Consider the following 20,200-nt stretch of genomic DNA (forward strand, 5'->3'; position numbering starts at 1 on the left):
TGGACAGACTCACGAAATAAATAAATAAATAAATAAATAAACAAATAAACAAACCAGTAAATAAATAAAATAAACAAACAAATAAATAAAAAGAAGTTGGACCACACACAAAAAGTAACTCAAAATGGGTCAAAAAGCTAAACAGAAGAACAAAAACTATAAAATTCGTAGAAGAAAACACAGATGTAAATCTTGTGACCTTGGATTAGGCAACAACTTCTCAGATGTGACACCAAAAGCTCAAGCAAGCAAATAAAAAAATGTGAGAAAGGGGACTTCATCAGAATGTGAAACTTTTGCACGTCAAAGGGCACTACGAAGACAGTGAAAAGACAGTGCACAAAATGGGAGAAAACATTTGCAAATCACGTATCAGATAAGAGTCTGAATATATCCCTTATATACCTGGAATATATAAGGGACATTTCTCAACGTTTATTTATTTTTGGGACAGAGAGAGACAGAGCATGAACGGGGTAGGGGCAGAGAGAGAGGGAGACACAGAATCGGAAGCAGGCTCCAGGCTCTGAGCCATCAGCCCAGAGCCCGACGCGGGGCTCGAACTCCCGGACCGCGAGATCGTGACCTGGCTGAAGTCGGACGCTTAACCGACTGCGCCACCCAGGCGCCCCTATAAGGGACATTTCTGACTCAATGACAGAAAGTCAAATTATCCAGTTTTTTTTTTTTTTTTTTAAATAGGCAAAGCGTTTATGGGGCGCCTGGGTGGCGCAGTCGGTTAAGCGTCCGACTTCAGCCAGGTCACGATCTCGCGGTCCGTGAGTTCGAGCCCCGCGTCGGGCTCTGGGCTGATGGCTCAGAGCCTGGAGCCTGTTTCCGATTCTGTGTCTCCCTCTCTCTGCCCCTCCCCCGTTCATGCTCTGTCTCTCTGTCCCAAAAATAAATAAACGTTGAAAAAAAAAATTTAAAAAAATAAAAAAAAATAAATAGGCAAAGCGTTTGAATGGACCTTTCTCCAAAGAAGACACACACCCGAAAACAGTCCCATAGCTTGTAAGCTGATGCTGTGCACACAGGTGAAGGGGCTGAGCGACTGGACGACTTTCCCGGAGCCACCACACTCAGCTGGTAAGTGGCAGGGCTGTCCCATAAAAGCAGGTCTGTTTGCATTCCAAGCTGCCCTCCCAGCAATGCCCACACCTGCCCCACGCAGAGACAGATCTCCCTGTAGCTCCTTGGTAAGGAAAAGGGCACTGAAGTCTTTGTTAGACGTGTGGTTTCTTTCCAGTATCCGTGGACTTGAAGGCCATCAGACCTCACGTTACGCAGAAAGGCGCCGGGGAAGGCTTCCAGAATAGGCTGAAAAGCTGCCCCAGGGGTGACTTCCGGCTCAGGCTCTTAGCAAAGGCAGGCGGCTGAAGCACGAGGCTCCAGGGGGGAAAGTGCCTGGTGAGATAACACGGGATTGAACCCGGACACCCGGCTTCCCTCCTGTTTTCTTTCCCCCCTGTGTGACTCCCAGAAGGCGCCTCATTCTGCTCTGGGTCCAGCCCAGCATACACCCCCACCCTAGCCAGCCGCCTTTCCTTCAACGGATGGGGGAACAGGAATGAGAGGAACAGTCACCATCCTGGCCCCGGGGAGGCCACCGCGTCTCTTTCCTGTCACCTGTGAGCCTCCCGCCTCCTCAGTCTCTTTTCTGGGAAGCTGGGTCTATTTTCCACCGAAAGCTGAAGCTGCAAGCCTACCTCACTGTGTCCTGTCTCTGGGGACTTCTGCGATTCCTTCATCGGGAATGAGACACTTGCTTCTGTAGCTGATTTCAGGGACCCCGCGTGGAATATGTCAGTTTTCCCCAGTGTGGTTCGTAAAACACATCACGTGAGGAGGCTGAAGGCGTCCTCAGGAAATTCTAGAATCCATTAATCGGCTTTTCACTGCATGTTTAGGCTAGTCATCCTCCATTTATACCTGCTAGTTACTTCACTGCTCCCCGAAGGGTGGAACATTAGCTCAAGCCAAGCGCTCAGTATGGTCACTACCAAAGATCTTGTCGAATCTTGGCACTTTAGTTCCCCAACGCTAACCGCCCTTGCGGGCTTGCCAGCAGAACCCAGTGGGGCTGTAGCAGCCACATGTCAGAGCATGAATCACGACTGGTCTAAGCCAATCAGACAATCCCTTCCCCCCTGCCAGCGATTGGGCTAAGGAATGGTCACATGACAAATTCTGGCCGATAGGATTCAAGGACAATTACATGGTGAAGTTTGGACCTCCTCCTTCCCTTCCTGCTTTGGACACTGCTGTGTGTATCTATCTAGAGCTGTGGCAGCCCTCTTGCAATGGTGAGGTAACAAATCTGATGTGAAACCCAACGCGTTGAAGGTGATGGGAGAAAGATGGAGGCAAGAGCTTGTGTCCCTGATCACATCTTTGAACATCCCAACTGCCCCAAGAACAGCTTGCTCTGGACTTCTTATAACACTATAAATGTCCCTAAGGAATAAGCCACTGTTGGCCCATGTGTTTCTGTAACTTGCAGCAAAGCATCCTATGGAATTCAGAGCCACACAGATGTTTTGGGTCAAGGGAATCTTGGTTCTTGGCTCATCCATTCACACAGAACCTCTTGGAAGAGAATGAAGGCCAGGACCCCAGAGTCTAGTCTCCAGGGTGCAGCCAGCTCTCAGGACAGGACTGGGATCATGGCTTCATCTCTTCGCACCTTCGTTTCCTCAAACCATGAAATGCCAAAGTTAAATCCAGTGACCTCTCAGATGTCTTGCCTCTCTGACCTCCTGTTAATCAGAGTCCAGCACAGAAATCCTTAAAAAAATTTTTTTATAAAGATATATATTTATTTCTGAGAGAGAGAGAGAGAGACAGAGGGCAAGCAGGGGAGGGGCAGAGAGAGAGAGAGGGAGACACAGAATTCAAACAGGCTCCAGGCTCCAAGCTGTCAGCACAGAGCCCGAGGCAGGGCTCGAACTCGTGAACCGCCAGACCATGACCCCAGCCCAAGTTGGACACTTAACCAGCTGAGCCACCCAGGCGCCCCCAGCACAGAAATCCTAACTGCTGCATTGGCCACAGGAAACACAACAGGACACAGTGGGGGCCAGCACCTGCTCCAGCCTCAGCTCAGCTCCTACTCTGTTCTTCTGGGCATCTGGGGTGACAGCATGGATTCTGGGGAAGATGAAAAAATCACCAAAGGAGAATTGTCCTAAGAATAGGACCTTCCTTTTTTTTTTTTTTTTAAATTTTTTTTTTCAACGTTTATTTATTTTTGGGACAGAGAGAGACAGAGCATGAGCAGGGGAGGGGCAGAGAGAGAGGGAGACACAGAATCAGAAACAGGCTCCAGGCTCTGAGCCATCAGCCCAGAGCCTGACGTGGGGCTCGAACTCACGGACCGCAAGATCATGACCTGGCTGAAGTCGGACGCCCAACCAACTGCGCCACCCAGGCGCCCCAGGACCTTCCTAAGAATAAAGGTCGTCCAGGGGCGCCTGGGTGGCTCAGTTGGTTGGGCGTCCAACTATTGATTTCGGCTCAGGGCATGATCTCATGGTTCATGGGATTGAGCCCCACGTTGGGCTTTGCCCTGACAGCGTGGAGCCAGCTTGGGATTCTCTCTCCCTCTCTTCCTGCGTCTCCCTTGCTCAAGCTCTCTCTTTCTTTCTCCAAATAGAGAAATACACTTTAAACAAATAAATAAAGGTTGTCCAGGGGTGGGAAAGTAAACCCGGCCTTCTAGAGGCTCAGGATAAAATCTGGTGGTGCTGGCCATGGCCAGATCTGGTGCATCTGTTGTTAGCGTTTTGTTTTTATATATTGCCAAAATGATATGTGCTCACAGTAGAAATGTAAACTTACAAATGTTTAAGATAGTAAATGTGCCTCTCCCAACCTCCCTAATTCCACCCTCCCACGGTTCAGTTTTGAGTACTGTTCTGGATATTTTTGTGTGCTTATACAAACATAATGCCATGTATTATAGAATCAGAGATACCAGTGATGACATATCCTGTTACAACGTGAAAAGGATATGCAATCTGGGATTAGTGAAACGGAACATATGCACTTACACACAGAGAGATTTTTTGAAAAGCCAAAGTAGACCCACACTTGTCAAGAAGCCTGTTTTCAACAGGTTCTCTTTCTGAGAACACATGTTCTGAGAACACATCTTTCTGGTAGATGCCTACTATTCCATACTATTGGACACACACAATTTATTTTTTATCCCTCTTCTGTTCATGGAAATTCCCAGTTTGCATAATTTTTGCTATTGCTCTTTTTTTTTTTTTAATGTTTATTAATTTATTTTGAGAGAGAGTGAGGGAGAGAGAATCCCAAGCAGGCTCCGAGCCATCAGCACAGAGCCCGATGTGGCACTCGATCTCACGACCCTGAGATCAAGACCTGAGCTGAGATCAAGAGTGGGGCGCTCAACTGACTGAGCCACCCAGGTGCCCCTCTTTTTTTTTTAAATGAAGTAGGCTTCATGCCCAGCGGAGAGCCCAACATGGGGCTTGAACTCACAACCCTGAGATCAAAATCTGACCTGAGATCAAGAGTCAGACCCTTAACCAAATGAGCCACCCAGGCGCCCCTGCTGTTACTTTTGTCTGTAGCTCTTCCTGAAAATCCCTGAGTACTTCTGTGGGGTAGATTTCCAGAACTGGGAAAGCTCTATAAAAAGGTTTAAATAATTAACATTGTTATGTTAACATTTAATGTATGCGCATTGCCACATCACTCTCCAGGAAGATAGTGCTCATTTATCCTTTGCCAACAATGTATGAGAGTATCCATGTCTGCATAATTTGGCCCAAAGAGAACATTATCAATATTTTTCATTTCTTCGAATCCGCTAAGTAAATGGATGTATCATTACGGCTTTATTTCACAGCTCCTCACTTTCTAGTGAAGTCAAATCTCCCTCCATTATTGCTAATACTCTGCACCTTTTTCCCCCTGAGAATTGCCTGCAAATCCGTTTTTGTTTTTTTTCTGGCTGGGTTGTTTGTCTTACCCCTTTTGGAGGCCTCTTTGTATATCAGTTATTATGTAGTGAATAGTATGTATTGCCTGCTATGTATTGCAATTTTTTTTCAGTCTCTTTTAATTTTGGTTAACAGTGTCTTCTGTCATACAGAAGTTTTTCATTTTATGTGGTTAAGCATGTCAGTCTATTTCTCCATTTATGGCTTCTGGGTTTTGTGTCTTACTCAGTAAGAATCTAATTTGCTTTTTCTTTTCTTCCTCCTACAGCAGCCGCAAGGCACCCACCTGCGCTGTGGTGACGGGTCGTCTTCTGTCTTCCCCCTATGGGTGGAAACACCTTCTTGCTCAGATCCTATGTCCCCCATCCTAAGTACTTACGCCCTTCTGGACTCTTCTGATTTACAAATCTATTTTTTTTTCCTCTCTCTCTTCCTTTGCTGGTACTACACTTTTGAAAAGTACTGCACCTTGGTGGCATGTTTTGGTATCGGGCCGGGCCTGTCTTCCTTCACGACTCTTAGAATGTTCTGGACCTTATTCTCTGAGCTCAGACGCCTTTGCCAGGCTCCCAGCAGGCACTGAGTGCTCAACACTCAGGTGACTATAATGGAGTTCAGCAGACACTATTTTCTCTAAATGAAAAAACCTGGACATTTTAATGATAGTTTTGAGATCTGGTGCTTGAGATTGAGGTCAGGAAAATAACCATAGTGCCTGGGCCGGCTGTTTGTGAGCGTTTTGGCTGGTTGCTGAGCCCCGAGCTAAGCTAACTGCCCATGGTGCCCTGCTCCACCCGATGCAAATCGCCACCCTTGGGAATTCGGATGTCTCCGTGTGAGACCCGAGTGTGGCACAGGAGTCCTTCCTGCGAGGCACCCGTGAGCAGCCCCCCACCCAGGGTTGCTCCGGAGGTGTGGGCACTCATCTCCTCAAATCCTCACCCACCCTCGTTCCTCCTCCTGGGCCAGAGCCCCTCACGGAGCCCTGGGGTCAGGAGACAGATTCTGATCCAGTGTGTGGCCACGAGGCCGTGGAGTAGCCCGAGCTTCCCCGAGCTGACTTTTTTGAGAAACCATTTTAGCCATTTCCAAGCATACAGTTCAGTGGCATTAAGCACATTCACGGTGTTGTGCAATCATCACTGCTACCCGTCTCCGGGACTTTCTCATCATTCCAAACTGATACTGTCCCCATCAAACACTAACTTCCCACCCACCTGCCCCCCAGCCCCCAGAACCACCCCTCTACCGTCTCTAGGAATCTGATGACTCCAGGTGCCTCCTATAAGTGGAATCCAACAGTATCTGTCCTCTTGTGTCTGGCTTATTTCACTTCGCACGATGTCCTCAAGGTTCGTCCATGTTGGGACATGGACGTCAGCACTTCCTACCTTATTATTTTTTTTAATGTTTATTTATTTTTGAGAGAGAGAGAGAGAGAGAGCAGGGGAGGAGCAGCGAGAGAGAGGGAGACCCAGAATCTGAAGCAGGCTCCAGGCAAACCACGAGATCATGACCTGAGATGAAAGTCGGAAGGATATCCTGCTTTTTTAGGCCTGAGTAATATTCCACGGTGTAGACAGACCTCATTTCTACCTTTGGGTCATAGTGAGTAATGCTTCTGGAAGGGGGCAGGCGCCACGGTGGCTTGGGGACAGGATACAAGGAGGGGAGGATGGTGCTTCTTGGCCACCCCCACAAGAAAAGCAGCCCCCAACCAGACCAGGCCCCCAGGAGCTGGGCAGACAACGGCATGTCCAGTATCTTCCTAAATGATGCCCGTTACAGCCCCAGCTCGTCCTGGGATCCACCCCAGGGCTCCTGGGCTTGCCTGGGGGTTCCACTCCACTGACTCCTCTAGAAAGGCCTCCTGACTCTCAGGCTTTGGAGTAGATTCTGTCTCATGTTCCACACTGTTGTGATCTCCACGTGGCTCAAAACATTCTGTCAACCGGTCCAAATGTCCACCGCTTTCTGACCCTCACATTTTTCCTGGGAACTCATGGCGTCACCAGAAAATGTCCCAAATCCTTGACCTCTTCTCTGAATGTTCCCATCACCCTCTCACTCTGAGGAACCAGCTCCTCTCCTCCACCTGCTTCCCCCACTCTCCCAGCTCTCCCAGAGGGGGTGGATTTTGTGTCCCTTGTCCTGCATCCCAGGGGGACCCGAGCTGACCGCTGACCGTGTTCCCCTCCCCCCCTCTTCCATGATAAAAAGCCTTCCTCTCTGAAAAGCGAGCTTCACACAACACCACCCTCTACCCTTCCTCACTGGCACTCATCTGCTTCCCTTCCGGCCACTTTGCTCACCTCCCGGGGTTGTTGGACGCCCCCTTCCCCCCCCCCCCCCCCATTGCTTTTCTCTGCCCAGATGCCCCTGTCATCATTCTCAGGACCTTCCTCAGTGTCTTTCCACGGACCCTCTGGCTTCCGCTTCGCAACTTGCTGGTGAGCTCGCTTTCCCTCGCACCCGCGCGAGCCACCTGCACCCTGGTCATCCCACCTCCGAGTCACGGCCAGTAGCCGGACGGGCCGCAGAATTTCTGCTCCCATCACTGCCTCTGCGTTTCCAGGCGTTTCCTCCGCCACTGCCCTGGCCCCACCCCCAATCCACCTGCCCTCCCGGCACCTGCTGTGGGATGGCCCACAGCACTGCCCGCCTGGGGCCTCCCCACTGCCTGGGCCTCCCGCTTCCCCCCCCCCCCCGCCCCCCGCCGCCACCCCCCCTCCCCCCCAGGCCTGCCCTGCCCAGCCCTCCCAGCGACCCCTCCTTTCCTCTGTTCCTCTGCACAGCAAAACTCCAAAGCAGGGTCTTCGCTGGCCTCCGCGTGCTCCCCGCACACCCTCCTCCATCTGGCACGGTCGGCAGCCTTTGTCACGTGGTCACTTCCTCCTAGAAGCTTCTGGCTTCCGATGTCAGCGCCCTCGCCCGAGACCCCCTCGGCCTCTCCCCCGCCTCCACCCGCAGCAGCAGCCCCAGCGAATCCCTGGCACCCGCTGCTGTGCGTGGGAGGACCCCAAGAACCACCTTGCCGGGGGTTTCTCTTTTTTCTCCTGGGCTCCAGACTCCTGTTTTTCCCAGTCGACCCCGCTTTTCCACCCAACCTGACTCCCGATTTCTCCCGAGTCTCCTCCAGTTCAGAGAGCGGCCCCGGTGGGGCGGGGAGGAATCAAATGCTCAGTTCACACGTGTCCGTGGGTCAACCTTGATTCCTTTTTTTTTTTTTTTTTTTTTGATGTTTGTTTATTTTTGAGAGAGAGGGAGAGACAGAGCGTGAGCAGGGGAGGGGCAGAGAGAGAGGGAGACACAGAATCCGAAGCAGGCTCCAGGCTCTGAGCTGTCGTCGGCACAGAGCCCCACGGGGGGCTCCAACCTGCAAACCGTGAGATCATGACCTGAGCCACCCAGGCGCCCCTTGATTCCTCTCTTTCATTCCCCGAATCCAGTTCAAGCAGGTCTGCTCTGCTTGAAACCAGCCCTGAATCTACGTGCTTCTGCCAGCATCCCGTCTGAGCTCCCTCCCCTCTCACCTGAACTGTCCCCTCGACCTCCTCCCCAGGTTTATTATTTTAACTTATTTTTATTTTTATGCTTTTGTCTCACTACGATCGCTTCTGTTTGACTTCCAAAGAGCATGTTTAAGAATATAATTAGACTGCGTTCAGAACCCTCCAATTAGTTCTGAAAAGGCCTGGGAGGTTCTTAGCTACCTACTTCGTCCAGCCAGCCGTCTCACACATTTTGCTGCTCACACTGGCCTTCCTGCTATGTCCCTAACACACACACACACACACACACACACACACACGGCTCTGCCCTGCTCCCACCCCAACACAGCTCATATGTTCCTGCCACAGGACCTTTGCACATGCTGTTCCCCCCAATCCATCAAGCGTTTCCTGCCATTTTCATATGGCTCCCTCTCCTATCTTTCAGGTATCTGTTCTGTCACCTACTCAAAGAGGCTTTCTGTGACCATCCTTCCTAGATGAGCTTCTGCCCCCAGTGACACCCTAGAGTTTCTCCCTCTGCTCTGCTTTTCTTCCTGATGTTTATCAATACCTGACATCTTGTAGATTCCTCTGTTTCTCATCTGCCTCCCCTACCAAAATGTGACTCCAAAAGGACCCCGGCTGAGTCTGCCTTAGTCACTATTGTATCCCCAGCACCTGGCATTCTGCCTGACACAGAGGAGCCATGGGGAACATTTGCAGATGAATCTAGGGTTGCTCAGAAATGCGAGGCTGAAAAGCACTGAGGTAAAGAAAACAAACACCGGGCTATTGCTTATCCAGAGACAAACGCAACCAGCCATCTCAGCCAATAAGACAGTGTTAAGGTCTCCCCTACCAGGCGTAACCTGCAAATGTATCTGGTTTTTAGATGTTTACAAAGGAGGTTGCAATGACTAACTCAGGTCATTTATTGAAAAATGAAAAGTTAAAACGCTTTTAAAAACAGAAATAGAACATGGTCAAATGCCAGGACCAGCTGCCCAGTGAACTGTCACATCAACAGCGACAGGGACATGGTGGTGGGGGTGTAGGATTTAAATTCTCACATAACATGAAATGGAGCATGCTTAAAACTGATAAAGTGAATACAGAGCTGTGTACATTACTATTTATAAATATGAAGGTAAATCTGAAAAACAACTTTGAAAAGACTGGAAACTCTCTAACGATGCCCAGGGGAAGCTCAAATAAATAATAAATAAGTAAACAAATACTATGACTTTTTAACTATGAGCTTGTATTATGGTCAAAAAAGTAAATTATGGGCACCTAGGTGTCTCCATCAGTTAAGTGTCCAACTCTTGATTTTGGCTCAGGTCGTGATCTCACGGGTCGTGAGATCGAGCCCCGTGTCTGTGCAGCCCATGCTCTGTGCTGGGCGTAGAGACTGCTTAAGATTCTCTCTCTCTCTCTCTCTCTCTCTCTCTCTCTCTCTCCCCCTCTCTGCCCCCTCCTCAGCTTGAGCTCACTCTCTCTTTCTCAAAAAAACTAAATATACTTACTAAAACATAGATAATTTCATGCTCAACATGTATACCATGATATATCCCAAATGCACCCAGGGTTTAAAATATAGGAATGAAAATTCTGGAGGAAAACCTGGGAGTGCTCCTTTATAACCTTGGGCCAGGGAAGAACTTTCAAGCTTTGACTTAATACCCAACTGCATAAAAAGTAAAGACAGAAAAATTTAAAACCCTGCATGGCAAAGACAAAACACCAAAAGCAAAGACTAACAACCAGCCGGGGAAACTATTTCCATCTCAAATCACAGACATCTCTTTAAGGTACAAAAAAGCTCCAAGGTACAATTTCTAAACACCCAGTAAAGAATAGTGGTGAAGGATATATGAGAAGACAATTCACAGAAAAAGAAACACGAATAGGATTTAAAGCATAGTCAGCCTCATTCAGAATAAAATGCAAATTATAATGAAATTCTGATATCACTTCTCATCTATCAGATGGGCAAAAATCCAAAGGTCTCATAACACGCTCTGTGGGCCAAGCTGTGTTGAAGAGACACCTCCTCCCTCCTTGCTGATGACAGAAGCCCATCCAGTTCTTACGGAGGCAATTTGGCAGTTTCTATCCAAAGCACAAATGCATGTACTTTTCAAGGCAGCAATTACACATTTGAAACTTACGCAGATGAACCTATCGATATATGTGTACATTAATAACTACAGCATTGTTGTAATTAATTGCAAAAGACTGAAGACAACCTGGGGCACCTGGGTGGCTCGGTGGGTTAAGCGTCTGACTCTTGGTTTCAGCTCAGGTCATGATCTTGAGGTTCATGGGATCGAGCCTTGGGTCTGTAGACAAGGCTGATGCTCAGTATCTGTGGGGGGTCCTGTGTCCCAGTGTGCTTGGGAGAGCTGACACCTTTAACTTCCATGTAACTAATAATAGAGACCCCCTACTTGCACTCCCCAAAGTGTCCCAGTTTGGAGGATAGATCATATGGCCATCCCTTTGGGGACTAGATAAATAATTTATGTTGCCCCAATACAGCAAAGTATCAGACAGCAGACACAGAGAGAGGATGCTCTCTATGTATTTACAGGGAAATCTCTCCAGATACACTGCTAAGGGAAAAGAAATAAGCCACAGAACAATGTACACAGTGTGCCAGTTTTTCGGGCTAAAAGTGGGTGGGGCTGGGGGCACCTGGGTGGCTCAGTCGGTTAAGGGTCCGACTTTGGCTCAGGTCATGATCTCACAGTTCGCGAGTTCGAGCCCCGCGTCAGGCTCTGTGCTGACAGCTCAGAGCCTGGAGCCTGCTTCGGATTCTGTGTCTCCCTCTCTCTCTGTCCCTCCTCCGCTTGCACTCTGTCTCCCTCTCTCTCAAAAATAAATAAACATTAAACATTTTTTAAAAAGAGGGGGTGGGCATGTAGGGGGTTAGATATGATACCATTCACATTTGCTTGTACATGCATGACACTTTGGAAAGAAATACAAAATAACTCATAACATGGTTATCAGTGTGCATTTGAGAGGGGAGAAGAGACTGTGTGGTTGGGAGATTTTTCACTGTACACCTTTTCATAATTTTTAATTTTTGAGCAAAGTAAAAATAAGATTTTGAACTTATTCAAAGAATTAAGCTTTAAGATGCAAAAGAATATACATGGTCTAGGTCCTTCACAATGTTGATTCTTCCCTTCTTTTTAGTCACAGAGCCTCAATTTTTAGCTAGCTCCACTGCTCTTCACCTAAAAGTTACATTTCCCAGCCTCTTTTGCAACTAGGTATAGCCACAGGACTAAATTCTGCCCAATGAAATAAATATAAGTGAAAATGTTACCCAGGTCTTCTAGAAAGACTCCAAAGGGACAGGGCAGTCTTCCTTAATCCTATCACTTGGAATACAGTTGTGATGACTGGAACTCCGGCAGCCATATTAGATCATGAAGACAAATGCCACCCCCTTAGGGATGTCAAAGTGGAAAGGAGCCTGGGTCCCTGATGATTTTATGACTCTAACATATCATCTTTGGACTTTTTACCTCTGGACTTCTTTGTTTGTGGGAAATAAATAAGCTTCTTATCTTGTCTAACACCGTATTTTTCAGGTCTCAATCCTTGCAGCTTAACCTAATCCTGATATAAGCGCACCAGTGCACCAATAAAATACCAAAAGGCTGTTAATTTTGGTAAACTATTTTTTTCTATGATGCCAAGAGATTTTTATTTTCTTTGTGCTTTTTTGTATTTTCTGTACTCAGCACCTATTTTAATAACAATTGTCACTTCGTTTATTTTTAAACATTTATTTATTTTGAGAGAGAGAGAGAGCATGAGTGGGGGAGTGCTAGAAAGAGAGAGAGAAAATCCCAAGCAGGCTCTGCAGCCTCAGCACAGAACCCGATGTGGGGCTTGAACTCATGAACCGCGAGATCACGATCTGAGCCGAAGTCGGATGCTTGACAGACTGAGCCACCCAGGCGTCCAAACAATTGTCACTTTAAAACAATAACCTCTGCAAGATTAAAGCAAATGAATCTCCCGGCTTCTGGTTTTGTGGCAGGAGAATTTTCATTTCACAGGAGATGGTGATGATGGGGGGTAACATCGGTCAAAGCCACTCAGAGGGGCCCTTTTCTGGTGGCAGTGAGTCGATTACACCTTGGCTGTCACAGGACAGGCTTAGGGTCTGCAGGGTGAGGAACAGCCACCTGTTGCTTTAAATCGTGAACAGGACCAGGGCACCTGGGTGGTTCAGAGTTGGTTGAGCATCCAATTTCGGCTCAGGTCATGATCTCGCGCATGATCTCGCGGTTCATGGGTTCGAGCCCCACATCAGGCTCTGTGCTGACAGCTCAGAGACTGGAGACTGCTTCGGATTCTGTGTCTCCCTCCCTCTCTGCCCCTCCAACCCCACCCCCCCTCAAAAATAAGTAAACATTAAAAAAAATTTAATTGTGAACGAGACCTAGAAGATGCTCGGTGCCAGGTCTGATCCACATTTGCCCAAATCCCCTGGCTCTACTTGTCTGCTCTCTGCTGGGAAACAAGTTTGCATTGTCTGCAGACATTGACTGCAGGGGAGGATCCGTGTCCACAGGCCATGGACGATGAGGGTGTTGTGGGCTCCCGCTGACTCAACCTGGGAGGGGTTGGAGTCCAGCGTTGGCTTCCCATGTTGCCAGGTACAAACAGTTCCAGAGAGAGAACCTTTCCAGAAACCCGTTGAAAGGGGCTCTGAGGAGACCGGTTACAGCTGTCGTACCTGATTCGCTGCTCCCAGATGCCTGTCGTCATGCAATTTGTGATTCACCCTTTTGGCCTGGTGCTTCTCCAGCCGGGCCCCCGTCCTCTGAGAGGTCAGGCACGTCTGTGGGTTCTCCACAACACAGGATATCTCTACGATGAGATGATGAACCTTCCTGTTAACTTTCCTCAAGGATCTTTATGGGGAAAGTCCCCGCTTTTCTACTAAACTATCACTGATATGTTAAGAAGGGAATGTAGGATTCTCAACATTTTCTTAAGACTTCAAATAACAATTTTAAGCCTTCAAAATAAAAGACCTTGACAAGGCCTTGTAGTATCCAGCTGCTAACTGTGTTCTGAGACCCATGAGGTGCCATTTGTGCGCTTGGGCCTAGGGGAAAAGGTCTGAAACCCTGGCTTAAAGGATTTCAAGCTCCCACTATGTGAAAATATCCTGGCCCCGTGAAACATCCAATCTCATCTAAACAAATTCACCCAATCCCTTCATGAAGGAAGGGTTTTGCAGAAGATGGCTGGAGAACATGGGTCTTTCCCTTCCCACGTGTTTTTTTTTTTTTTAATTTTTTTTCAACGTTTATTTATTTTTGGGACAGAGAGAGACAGAGCATGAACAGGGGAGGGGCAGAGAGAGAGAGAGGGAGACACAGAATCGGAAACAGGCTCCAGGCTCCGAGCCATCAGCCCAGAGCCCGACGAGGGGCTCGAACTCACGGACCGCGAGATCGTGACCTGGCTGAAGTCGGACGCTCAACCGACTGCGCCACCCAGGCGCCCCTCCCTTCCTACGTGTTCAACCAGCTGCCAGTTGCCTCCTCCTGGCTCCCGCCCCCCCCCCCCCCCCCCACAAAGGCTTTTCTGTTCCACCCCAACTTCGTCCTGCCGTACCTGGTGCCCACTTCTGGATCTCCCAACTCTCAGTGCCTCCAGTGTGCCTGGGCTCCCGAGTCCCCGATTTCCTGCTGAAAAATGTGGTGCCAAGATACGGCATCCAATCAAGTCAGGTCCCTGCCCTGGGACATCTTGTAGTCCTAGGGTGGGGTGGGGACAGGCATGAACCCCCAAATAACGCCCATGGCCGGATAGTTGTACATCTGACAGTGGCCCTGGGGGAAAAGTGAAGGCCGCGTTGAGAGGTTATTTCAGGGGGACACGATTTAATTCGGGCGGGAGGATAGAAGGAATGCTTTGTTCGTTTTAGAGAGCATGTGAGCCGGGGGAGGGCAGAGGAGGAGAGAGAGAGAGAGAAAGAGAGAGAGAGTTTAAGCAGATTCCACACACTCATTGCAGAGCCCCACTCGAGACTCGATCCCATAATCCGGGGATCAGGGCCTGAGCTGAAATCAAGAGTCCAACACTCAACTGACTGAGGCACTCAGGTGCCCTAAGGGAATGCTTCTTGAAGTCAGTCGTATCTTATTAAGGTGACCCTAGGGTGAGCAGGGGGCAGGCAGGCAGAGGGCGGAGGCAGAGATCACTCCGCCGACTGCAAAGCTTTGGCTGGACAAGTTGGGTCAAACAACCCAAACTGGCGCCGAATGTGGCTTGGAACAGGCCGCTGGGCATTTAAAACAAGACACCTCCAAGGATCTACTGTGGTTGTACCTTGCGATGCGACTTTTCCTTCCCGAGGGGCGGGAAACCCACGCTGCCCTGAAATGCACGTGTTCGTAGCCGCCATTTACTTCCGTACCTGCGTCGGCCGCCCAGAGAACAGAGCAGAAAAGAATCTTCCCACCGAAGACCAAGAAGGGACCCAACTCGGACGCCAGTGGCGGACGAGGGCCCCATCTGGTTTGGCTCACTTGGGGTTTAAAATTTGTTTAGGTGGACGGGGCGCCTGGGTGACCCAGTCACGTACGCGTCTGACTTCGGCTTAGGTCACGATCTCCAGGTCCATGAGTTCAACCCCTGTGTCAGGCTCTGTGCCGACAGCTCGGAGCCTGGAGCCTGCTTCAGATTCTGTGTCTCCCTCACTCTCTGCCCCTCCCCTGCACTCTCTTTCTCTCTCTAAATAAATAAATAAACTTAAAAAAAAAAAAAAGAAGAGGCTTAAAAAAACAAATAATTTAAAAAAAGCAAAACACCAAACAGAGTTGGAATTTCAGATAAACAACAAATACTTTAAACATGTAAGTGTGGCCTACGTATTGCAGATGTATTTATGCTAAAAAAAATTATCCACTGTTTACTAGAAATTCAAACTTAACGGGGCGTCCTGTATTTTATCCAGGGATCCGACCCAGCCTACAGATCAGGCCGCCTCAACCCTTCATCAGCGCCTGGCAGCCCTGAGAAAAAGCCCTGAGAAGCCTCACAGCCCCGAGATGTCGTAGGTGTCACTTCCCTCCTACAAGGCTCAAACTCCCCACCTGAGGACAGGTTTGAGCTAAGATTTTTGAGGAGCCTGAAGTGTCGGGAAGAAAGGTAGCCGTAGGCTAGGGGTGCCTGGGTGGCTCAGTTGGTTAAGTCTCCAACTTCGGCTCAGGTCATGATCTCCAAGTCCATGAGTTCAAGCCCCATGTCGGGCTCTGTCTCTGTCTCAGAGAGTGAGAGAGAGACAGAATGTGAGTGGGGGAGGGGCAGAGAGAGAAGGAGACACAGAGTCCGAAGCAGGCTCCAGGCTCTGAGCTGTCAGCACAGAGCCCGACGCGGGGCTCGAGCTCACGAACCGCAAGATCATGTCCTGAGCCAAAGTCGGATGCTTTTAACCGACTGAGCCACCCAGGCACCCGCCCCCACCAAATTTTTTTCTTGAAATTTTGAAGAAAGGTGGCCTATACAGGAGACTAAGGAGGAGGAAAGCCAGGAGAGAGCAGGCCCTGGGGTCCCTTGAGGGGATGGGGGGTGGCATGGGAGACATGGTGATGACAGAGTTGCGCTGGGGCTGAGGGCCGCCCCTTGGCCTGTGTGATGGGGGTGCCGGGAGCCCCCCTGCCCAGGAGTGGAGGGTACAGAGGCCGTGGTGGTCGCTCACTCCACATCCGCACACACAGACCTCCCTCATCCTTTCCTGGACTCAGGGACAAGCGGTCAGTCGCCAAGACTCGGGCAGAAAGAATTCTGGGCAGGAGCTCTGGGACAGACAGACGCTGGACGGCCTCCAAAGCCCACCCACACCCCCAAGTGCTGCCTTCTTTCCAATTCCTGTGGAAAAGAGCAAAGTAATCCCCAAATAAGGGCCTGCCCCTGTCAGCACCAGCCTCTGGGGAAGGTCGTTCTCGAAATGGAGAGCCGGTGGGGGCCGGACGAGGCAGGCTGCCCCAGGGCCCAGTGCGCCCCCCCCCCCCAAGTTGTCACCCAGCAAGGGGATCCCTTGTCAGGAGGGGCCATTTCATGCCTGGCCCCCGGCCACCCCTTACAAGGCATCTTGCTCGTCTCCACCGTCTGTGACCTTCGGCTTGCCCCGGCCAGCAGCGCTGGGGGTGGGGTGGGGGGGTCGGGGTGGTGGCGCAGGGGCTGAGAGCAGACCTGGGGTCAATGTTCCTGCCCCACCGGGCCCCTCTGCACGTGACCCCCACGTCCCGGGTGGTTGTGAGGGAAGAAGTGCAGCCCGTGCCTGGTGGCCTTGGCTGTTACTCACACCGGCCTGCTTCCAGGTAAGCTGTTCTGAGGGAGCCCTGAGGACGCATCCCTTGGGGGTCTGGAGCTGCCGAAAGGTACCACTGTCCCCACCGGCAATGTCTTCCTGAGGAAAATCCGTGCAATCGCTTCGGCAGGTTGTGGCACCCACTCGGTGACCCCCGCTATTCCCAGGCTGACGGAGCTCCCACTTTCGTTCAGGTGTGGGGGTGCCCTGGGTCAGGGAGGGTGACCTCCTCCATTCCTAAGAAGTCAGGGAAGATGGCTCCATTCCCTTTTGCCGGTGGCCGGACGGGCGGGGGCACGAGACACCATTTTGGCCAATGGGATAGAGCCCGAGAGGGTTGGAGGTGGGTTCCGGGCAAGGCTTTTGACCTGTCCTCGAATGTGGACGTTCCGAACATAAAGGTCGTGGTCTCTGGTTGGCGTGCCATCAAAAAAATATACGCACAAACTCCCTCTTGGCTAAGATGCATCTGAGGTCTCGATGCAGGAACTAATTGCTAAGCTTCACGGGACAGGAAATATCTCGTTGCTTTTCAAGTAATAAATCATGGCAGGTGCACTAAATGGCATCACTCTGAAGACCCACGCTCCCCAGTATGCTCTTCCTTCCCCGTGGCAGGTGCCAGATGGTGACATAGCAACGGAGAGCTGGACGTGTAGGCTTTGGTGCCAGGCTGCTGGGGTTCAAATTCTTGCTTTGCCTTCTCCAAGCTGAGTTGTCTCAGGCGAATTATTTAACCTTCTGTGTCTCAGTCTCCTCTTTGGCAAGATGGCCTTGTACGTACCTCATGCAATGGTGTCCCAAGCCCTCCGAACCAGCACCTCCTTGGTGCTGGGCTCCCGGCTACAGGAGGGCAAGGCTCTATCACCTGTGAATCTGGGATTGTGCAGGAGAAGCCTGATTCGCACCCCATGGAACATGCCAGCACTCAGCTGTCCCGCTCACCACTGCATTTGCAGGGAGACTGCTCTAGTCCGCAAGAGGCTCGGCTCATTCTTAAGTGGGTCCCACAGGACGCCCGGGTCCCACATGACGCCTGCCCTGACGAGTCGTCAAGGACAGGCACTTGCCACAAAGGCAGCTAATACTGGCAGGTTAGTGACCCTGTGTGTGTGAAAACCAGTGACCAAAAGGCAGGATGAGGAGGCCCAATGGTAGGTCAATCCGATTCTTCAAGCTTGGCAATTAAAACTAAGAAATACAGACAGATCTCACTGGTTGTTAATGGGAAGCCACCAAAGAGGACTGAGGTGTGTAGAAAAATGCCCCCCCCCCCCAAGATGTTCGCACCCCAGTCCCTGGAGCCCATGCATACGTTACCTGGCCCAGCAGAAAGCGCCGTGCAGATGGGGACCGAGGGTTGGGAACCAGGGACGAAGAGAAGAGCCTGATTACCCGGACTGGCCCAATCTAATTGCGTGGGTCCTTATGTCAGAGCGCCCTTCCCAGCTGCAGAGTACCAGAGGGGAGCCCTGGGGGCAGAGGAATGGTCAGAGACCATCTATGTTGCTGGCTTTGAAGACGAAGGAAAGGGGCCACAAGCCAAGACGTGTGGCTGACCTTGAGAAGCAGACAAAGGCAAGGAAATGGATTCTCCCCTAAAACCTCCAGAAAGGAATGCAGCCCCGTCGACACCTTGATTTAAACCCCGTGAGACTAGTGTCGAACTCTGACCTGAACTGTAAGATAATGGATTCGTGCTGGGTGAAGCCACTAAGTTTGTGGTGCCTTGTTACAGCAACAACGGGAGACTAATACAATAGTCTGGCAGAGGCACGTTAGGACCCCAGCCTTGGGAGGGGGCACAAAGTAAGTGCTTCCCTGGGCCCTCACAGACTTGAATTTCAGAGGCGACTCTCTTTAAGGTGTCAGGATCTGGAAGGTGTCAGCATGGAAGCTGGAAGTCTCAGGGCACCTGGCTGGCTCAGTCAGGAGAGCGTGTGACTCTTGATCTTGGGGTCGTGAGGTCGAGCCCCGTGTTGGGTGTAGACGTGACTTAAAAAAAATAAATAAAAACTTTAAAAAAAAAAAAAAAAGAAGTTGGAAATCTTTTTTTGTCAAAGTTACCCTTGAAAAGCTCCGTAAGAAGATACCATCGTGGGGGCACCCGGGTGGCTCAGTCGGTTGAGCGTCTGACTCTTGATTTCGGCTCAGGTCATGATTTCATGGTTCGTGACATCGAGCCCCATGTCGGGCTCTGCGCTGACAGCGTGGAGCCTGCTTGGGATTCTGTCTCCTTCTTTCTCTCTGCCCCTCCCTCCCTTACTCTCTCAAAATAAATAAACTTAAAAAAAAACAAAAAAAGAAGCTACCCACTTGGACATCTACAAATTCTCTCTCAAATGGGCCCAACACCGTCAAGTTTTCCTCCCGGGAGGGAATGAGATCCACCGAAACAGTTGGCTTGCGGTTAGGGGCCGCAGTGTAGCCCAAACAAACAAAGACAGCTTCACACACTGAAGTGGCATTCGGTCCTGAGACACTCGCACAATGAGTCGCTCACAGGAACCAAGACAGTAGAAGGGAACAGCACCTGTCCCACGCCTCATACTTGCTCTGGGGCACACGAGCATCGGCTGGAATGGCAGGTGGCGAGAGTCACGCTTTTTTTTTTTAAAGCCTTATTTTTCTTTTTAAATGTTTATTTTTGAGAGAGAAAAAGAGAGCAAATGGGAGAGGGGCAGAGAAAGAGGGAGACAGAGAATCTGAAGCAGGCTCCATGCTGTCAGCACAGAGCCCTACGCGTGGCTTGCACCCACGAATTGTGAGATCACGACCTGAGCCAAAGTTGGGCATGTAACCAACCGAGCCAGCCAGGTGCCTCCCATACCCTTATTTCCCCGTGGTCGACTTTGCGGGAGTTAAATGCGAGTTTGAAATGCCTCTTCGGGACGGAGTGTGGATCATCTGCCTTGGCCATGAGGATACCCCCGTCTGGGGTGGCCTGCCTGGGTCCGTTCCTGGCCACTGGAAGAGCCCAGTGAGGTCCGCCCAGCCCAAGGAGGTCTGAGACTCTGCCCTGGCCCTGACCTTGACTTGTCCTCTCAGGAAAGGTACCTTCTCTGGCAAGGCGTCTTCTAGGACAAGACTTTTCACAAGGTGGCCATGCCTGGTGATGTCATGGGCAGCAATATAGGAAAGCTGAGGCTAACTTTTCCCATGTTCCATTTTCTGTTTTGCTTCATGCTTCTGATACAAGGGTAAGGGCGTGGTATAAGGAACGGTATAAATAGTAACCCAGATGGACAAGTGGGAGGAGTGATGGGGCTCTTTGGCCAACCCTCTCAGATGTCCAGGCCAGATCTTTTTACGGCTTTTTTTTTTTTTTTTTTTAATTTTTCAACGTTTATTTATTTTTGGGACAGAGAGAGACAGAGCAT

Source organism: Prionailurus viverrinus, chromosome E1 (assembly GCF_022837055.1).
Source record: "Prionailurus viverrinus isolate Anna chromosome E1, UM_Priviv_1.0, whole genome shotgun sequence".
In the NCBI taxonomy this organism is placed as follows: Eukaryota; Metazoa; Chordata; class Mammalia; order Carnivora; family Felidae; genus Prionailurus; species Prionailurus viverrinus.